The sequence below is a fragment of the Cicer arietinum genome, chromosome 6, assembly GCF_000331145.2.
Source record: "Cicer arietinum cultivar CDC Frontier isolate Library 1 chromosome 6, Cicar.CDCFrontier_v2.0, whole genome shotgun sequence".
Classification (NCBI taxonomy): Eukaryota; Viridiplantae; Streptophyta; class Magnoliopsida; order Fabales; family Fabaceae; genus Cicer; species Cicer arietinum.
In genome coordinates this window covers 28,850,540-28,858,268 of record NC_021165.2, presented here as the reverse complement: position 1 = coordinate 28,858,268, position 7,729 = coordinate 28,850,540, and positions in this window count along the sequence as shown.

Here is a 7,729-nt window from a genome sequence, read left to right as displayed (position 1 = left end):
TGTTGAGACAAAATCTCAATTTAATGTTTTGATGAAAACAAACAAAAAGTTAATTAAGAATGTTAATTATGATTCTAAATGTTATGTTAATTTAACTTGTGCTTTTGAGTGAATTTAATTAAGAACAGAATCAAGCAAAGCAAAGAAAACAGCAACAAGAACATTAAAACAGAGAAAGATCCCTAGCTTCAAAAAAGTTCATCACAGCATGTTGATCAAACTTTTTCTACCTCTTTAACAAAGAGTCTGCCCTGGAAATTAGTTCATATCTAATTAGTACATGGTAAGGAACAAGTAGGATTCATCCAAACTCAAAAAGGTTATTTGATCTCAAAGATCAAAGGACTCAAAGACAGACAAAAGTCATGACGGTCTGCAAACTCCAAAAATCAAATGTCAAGAAAGTTCGATCAATCTGGGCATATGACAAAACAATAACACAAGAAATCCAGAACATTTAAAACGGGAACTCCAGAATGATTATTGAAGCTCAAGAAAGTTCAAACTGACAAACCAATAACGTTAATCATTCTCCATTTTTCTGCACAGAAACAACAGCTCTGTTTCTCTTTGTTTTGATCTGCAATTCCTCTCCAACCTTCTCTAGCTACACTCAAGACTCAAGGCAGATAATGTACCATCAATGAAGAAACGTCAAAGAAAGGACATAAATGCTTTAAATGCTAAACCATTAAAAGTCAAAAAGCTATTTCAAAGAAGGATTATTTTTATTCTGAAATAATGTTTCAGTCAAAAAGCAAAGTCTCTGTTTCTCTTTGTTTTGATCTGCAATTCTTCTCCAACCTTCTCTAGCTACACTCAGGACTCAAGACAGATAATGTACCATCCAAGATCAATGAAGAAATGTCAAAGAAAGGACAGAGATGCTTTAAATGCTAAACCTTAAAAGTCAAAAAGCTATTTCAAAGAAGGATTATTTTTATTCTAAAAATAATAGTTCAGTCAAAAAGCATAGTTTCTCCAACAGCTCTTGTACCTTCATTCAAGTACATCTACAGCCTATAAATAGAAGGCCATTATCCCGATTCTAAGTAAGAAATTCAAGTGCTAAGTAATCAACAATATACAATCACACTTAAGCTTGAAATTATGCAAAAACAGAGGCAACATCATTTTCTGCAATTCGCGAAACAGCCACTATTGCACATTCACATATCAGCTGCGAAATTGTCATTAGATACTCTGTAAAGAATCTATTCTCAAACAAGAGTTGAGCAATATCAGATTCTGTCAAATTCAATCATTTGTAAAAACTCAAACTATAAGAGTTTCTTTATAGTTTGTTTAAGATTGCTTCCTATCAAGGTTAGATAGGTGTTGTAATTGCTTTCTGGGTGGAAAGTAATTAAGGTGGAAATAGATCAAGGTTGATCTATTCTAGGTGTTGTAAGATTAAGAAGGCTCTTCGTTTTAAACACTTAGTGGAAAATCTCACAGTGTGAGGACTGGACGTAACCCACGTTGGGTGAACCAGGATAAATCTTTGTGTGGTATTCTCTTTCCTATCTCTTTCTTTATTATACTGCATTGATCAATTAAGATAAAATAGAAACTGATTTTCTGCTAATCTAAGAGCGTTCTCTGTTTTATAACATAAACCAAAAACGTTCTCCGTTTTCTGTTTTCATAATCAAGATCATTCTTGAGTTATTTTCTTAAGTTTTAACAGGAATTTTTAAAAGGCACATTTACAATTCAAACCCCCCTTTCTTGTAAATCGACATTGTTACTTCAGATCCATCTCAGCAAAATAATAATGATTGAAAATTGTCTTTCTATTGCAAAAATCGACAAAAAAAAAAAATAAATACAAATTACTAATTGTATTTTTTACTATAAAACTAAGCGCATTTGTTAAATTAGATTTATGTATATTATGGTAAATCATTAATGTGGCATATGCATGATGGAATACTCAATAGATTAGTCTAAAGTACAATATTGAATTACAAAACAATTGAGCAACACCTTTTAACTAATTGAAAAGTTGATTAAGTGAGTGATTATCTAAATTTATAGGTTATGTTGATCATTTAGATGCTTTTAATGTCTATAGTTGTATTTTTTTTATGTCTGCATATGGAATAAGTAAATAAAATAATTTATCAGAGAATTGATTTTGGGAACCGTACTGTACTGAATTGCCATTATTGATTGATATTAATTGTCAAAACAAATAACATAAGACTTGGTTTTCTATAAAATTAACGAACGAGTTTGGTTCATAAAATAAAATGTAATATATTATTTATAAAGTATGAAAGTTTCACTGAGTTTATATTTTTTCAATAGACAACATTTTCCATATTCATATTCCTAAAGACATTGATCAATTAAACATTCATCCTATAATAATAACATTGGACCAAAAAGTGTACTTGTATTTAGTGTTTACAACAATACATGATTTGAGAATATATATCCCATGATTGAGACTTCATGAGACCAAAACATAATTAGACCTTAGGATTACAACATATAATAATAGTTTTTAACATAATGGATGTCATCATCTACTTTCTAGCATATAATTTCTTTGTAGTTCCTATTCACATTTGATATTCTTGAGTGGTTTTGATGATGATAGTTGGGCACTTGCAATTGCATTGTTACCCCCATTATCTTGTTGGTCATCAGTTGGAGGTCTTTTAGCCGGTGTAATTGATTGAACATTTTCAATATCGTTTTCACCAGTCGTTGATAATGATTTGCTACATATTTCATAAAGTTTATAGGAAATAATTAGATTATTGTCATAAAGATTTATGAAATTATAATGTATTTATCAAAATGACACACTTATAGATAATCATATAGATATACTTACAGTGTCAAATAGTATTTATTGACTAAGAAGTTCACGACTCGATTCTCCTTTAGATGTGTTCTGAAAATAGACTTCTATTAATTTAAGTTGTGCTGTTTTTAATATATATAATTTATTACAATTAGAAGACACAATAAGGCAATATGCGGTTTGAATACATCTTCAATTTGAAATTGTTTCTTAATTGCAGCAATAAGTGCAACATCACTCCATGACTTATTAACAGAACATTGTTTTGAAGATGGTTGTAGTTTTACATGAAAAGCTAGAGTGGTCCCCATTATGTCTTGAAGTTTTGATGGATATATCCTTATGTCAGTATGAGTAGCCTTTAACATGTTTCAAGTAAATGAGTTATGTCATTTTTTGTGGTAAACAATAAATATCCAAACTATGAAGTTATTTGGACTAAGCATTATATACATGCCTCAATCATATTCTTCTTCATTTGAAGTGCTGAAATTCAAAGTAGTGATGTATAATTTTGGTCCCACATAAGGAAGATACAAAAGCAATTGTCATGGAAAACTTTAATGATCATTTTGTACCTATTTTATGTTGTTAGTTTTTATACCAGTAAGTGTTTGATATAAGGACTATAATATTGATTTATAAATTCTGACAAATTAGGTTGAATATTGAATTACTCTTATGGGCTATTTGCTTTTAGTTTGGGAACAAATTCATATCCTTATATGACTATTAAGAGAAAATCTTTCATATAGTAACACTAACCCTGAATAATATACAAAATGTTTCTACTTTATTCCATATGCCTATAAGTTAGAAAATTATAATCATTTAGTTTTACTTTGATTGGACAATATATTTTGAATTATGAAGAACAAATGAAATTAGATACTTCTAAAATATAAAAAACATTATCTGTTAAAGCTTGATGTACCTTGGAATTGGTTCATCAACCTGAACACCATATTTACATTGATAATTTATAATTCCTTATTTAGCTTTGACAGTGCAATTAGTGCAACCAAGATAAAACTAGTCGAATTTGTCTGGCACAACCTTTGACAAATTTGCCACAATGACACAAATCATTTCCTAAAAACCATGTTGTAATTAAAAAAATTGTAACAATTAAATAATGTATATATCTACATAAAAATAGTGTTATAAAATTATAGTTACATGTCCAATAGCCTTGATTTGGCGAAGATTTTTAGCTTGAACATTGTACATAAACTTCTCTTGTGAAGTATATTGAGATGAAGATGTGATCTAAGTTTGTAGTTGGTTACGCTGAATGTAGTTATCTATATCATCTATTGCAGTTAACCTGCATTCATTGAAAATTGATTACTTAATAGAAAAAAAAATTACTTATAAACAAAACTGCTATCTGAAGATGAGTGGTCGACATCATTAAAATCGCTTGACCTCTAATCAGGCTAAATCATAACTGCAACATTTGGAAGACACTTGTAAAGAGTTGGTCAACTTACTAATTTTTGAATTCCTTGATTTTGTGCGTGTTTTCATTGATAAGAAGTTTAGTTTCACTCAATGCATTAGTGATTGTGTGCCCGTTGTTTCCTGCCATATAGAACTAATTAATTAACAACTACATTTAAGTAAATTGTAACAAACGAAATCTTTAATTAAACAATTAGTACTTGTGTTGAATTAATAATACCTTATAGAGGCTTGACTCGTGCATGGTGGAAGATTATAATGATGGGACTAGAGTTGGGGTGAACATTAACATAATTGAGGAATTGTGTACCATAAGCATCCCATAGGGAGCAAGTAAGGATGTTTCCACTGATCAAATGAATAATATCATTTGAAACCTATTTTGTATAATATATTAATTAAATATAAATATTGTTGTTACGTGAGATCTTTGATTTTGACGGTGACACAGGTTTTTTCGGTTGATGATGTTGAAGTTGAAGAAATGACCTCATCCACTACCCCAATAATATTTATAAATAAAAAGGATAAGTTATTCACTGAAACACGAAAAATATAAAACACATATATATTATTCAATTAAAAAAAAGAAAAAGAAATGATAGTATTACCAATTAAGTTGTTAGGGGGGTTCTGCCCATTCAAAATGGTGCTAAAAGACACAAAACGGTATTGAGTTGGTGGGATTTCAGGGAGATCAATCTCTTCTTCAAGAGTAGCAGAATTGAAAACAATTTTGAATTCATGGAGGCAATATTTGAACTGGAAAGTACTTGGAAAAACTGAAAAGTTATGGATGATATATGTTTGATTCTCTTTGAGTTTGCCCCTCCATTTAATAGAATCATCTTGTCGCATAACAACATGTATTTGATCAACCTTTTAATAACAAATAATTTATAAAATGAGATACTAACCAATAGAATGAAGATATTTGTTAACCAAACATAAAGAAAACGTTAAAATGTAGACCTCTTAATTCATCAAAATAACTTCATCGTGCATGTCAGACCCATAATTTTAAAGTATACTTTATGTGTTTTAGTGGATTTTGGTATTGAACTCAGGGGCTTTTTGGCCAAAGTTATTAATATTTTGGAGTTTATATGATCAAAAAGATATTTTGATGCCAATTAGAATTATTCGTCGATGAATAAATTAAATTAACTGCGGTGGATCTTTTACGAAGAATTTAATGCCTTATGGGTGAAATGGTAATCTTAATAAATATCTAGATATTTTGAGATATTTGTTAATTATAATTAATATATATAATGGATATATGTTTGGAGGGAAAGGAAAAAGGAAGGAAAAGAAGAAAGAAAAGGAAATAGAAAGGAAGAAAAAAGAAAGAAAGGAAAACCAAAAGAAAACTGAAAAGCATTTTCCTCTCCCTGTCTCGCGCGCTCAAATTCCTCCTTCCTCCATTTTCATTTTTCTTTGCTTCCTTAAGTCCAAGAATTGAAACCCAAGGCTAGGGGTGAGAAAGATCAAGTTCCCAACTCATTCCTCCTTCTCGGATTCAAAAACGGAGTTAGGGATTTCAAAACCGTCAAACACAAACCTCCCCGTTTCATCTAGATCTAAGCTTCGTTTCGCGAAGAGATAGAAGGGAAATTTGCTCACTACCATGCTACGGTGCTAGGAAACCAACTTTGGAAGCGGCGTTGCGAGCGGAGATCTTACCGAATTTACTCGCGGTACCGTAACCGAACGTTAGAGCTAACGTGAAGGTAAGGGCTCCTTCCAAACTTCTAGTTTGCATTTAGGGACTTATATATGGTTGTGTGGAAAGCAATTTGTTAGGGTTGAAGTGTTGATTTTGGGGGAAAATGAATCTAAGGCTTTATGGGTAAAATCTTAGAGTTAGGTTTTGGTTATATTGATGAATGTTTCGTGGAAAATGAATTTAAACTCATTTATGTACGATTTTATAATATGTTTTTCAAACCCACTTAAGAAATCGATTTGGAAATCGATTTGGCCATAGATGAATTCAACAAAACTGACAAAAATCGATTTGGAAATCGATTGGCATTAAGTCAGGGGCTCAGCTATCCTGTCAATTGATTGCCCAATCGATTGAATTAAGCCCATAATTCAAATTTCACTAAAAACCTTCAGAAAATCGATTTGGAAATCGATTGGCTCAGTATAAATTCTTATTTTGAGTTAGATAACAGATTGCTCATTGATTTATCAATGTCTTGGTCAGTTATGTATCACTTGATGGATTGAGAACTATTATGGAAATCTGGGCTTTGCCCTCAGATGAGAGCCAGGACGATCCTGCCGGTTCGTACCCTACGGATGGGAATGTAGATGAGAATGCTTGACTGGAGCTATGTTAGGAGGATCTCACGGGGGGCGTGGAGATCACTCATGGTGTATTGCTATAGTTTTTTTTGAAGAATGATCAGATTAGGATGACATAGAGGGAACATATGTTTTTTTTTTTATTACGTTATTTTGAACTGGAAAACTATACCTTTACTAATATTGTCAGTATGACATCTTATTTGAATGGGTTCCATGTATCATTTGTTGTTGTGTAAATACTTTGGATTCATATTTGGAGAAACTTTTCCGCTGCTTGTAAATTATAATGACTCAATTATTTATCCAAAGGTATTTTCTTCTTTATTTCTCTGATTTATTTTAATTTCTTTTGAAAAAAAAATACACCCTTCTTTTGAAAATCGGGGTGTTACATTTGTGGTATCAGAGCTTTGGTTTGGGTTTCTTTGGGGGTTGTGGAACCTTTGGTTATAGATTGTAGGTCAACCTGTAGGTTGGGAGTTGTTATCTGATCATGCGTTGGTTTAGGTGGGTTGAGTTGTCAGGTCTGCAATAATTATTATGGGTTGATGTGGTCGGAAGCTAGTTTTGGAATAATTTGAAGTAGTGTTAAGACTCTTCTTGATGATGGTTTTATAGGAAAACCATGCCGCCAAGAAGGAATGACGTTCCAAGAGCCAATTCTAATAGGGACGATCGAATGGCGGAGGCTATGAATAACATGGCTGCTTCTGTTGCTGCACAAACTGCTACCAAGACTCAACATGATCTTGAAAAGAGGGGAAGAGAGATCCGTGTTGCAGAGTCAAGAGGATTAGAAGACTTCCGTAGTTACAATCCTCCCAAGTTTAAGGGGGATGAGAATTCAGAGAAAGCGGATCAATGGATCCAAGAAGTGGAGAAGATCTTCGAAATGATTAACTGTCAGGCAGAAGTGAAGGTCAACTATGACACTTATATGCTACTAGGGGATGCTGAGTACTGGTGGAGGAGTGCAAGATTGTTGACGAGATCAGCACACGAGGAGGTGCACTGGGAATCATTCAAAAGGAAGTTTTTAGACAAATACTTCCCGATGAGTACCAGGACTAAGCTGGGTGATGATTTCCTGAAACTGCATCAGGGGAACATGACTGTGGGTGAATATGC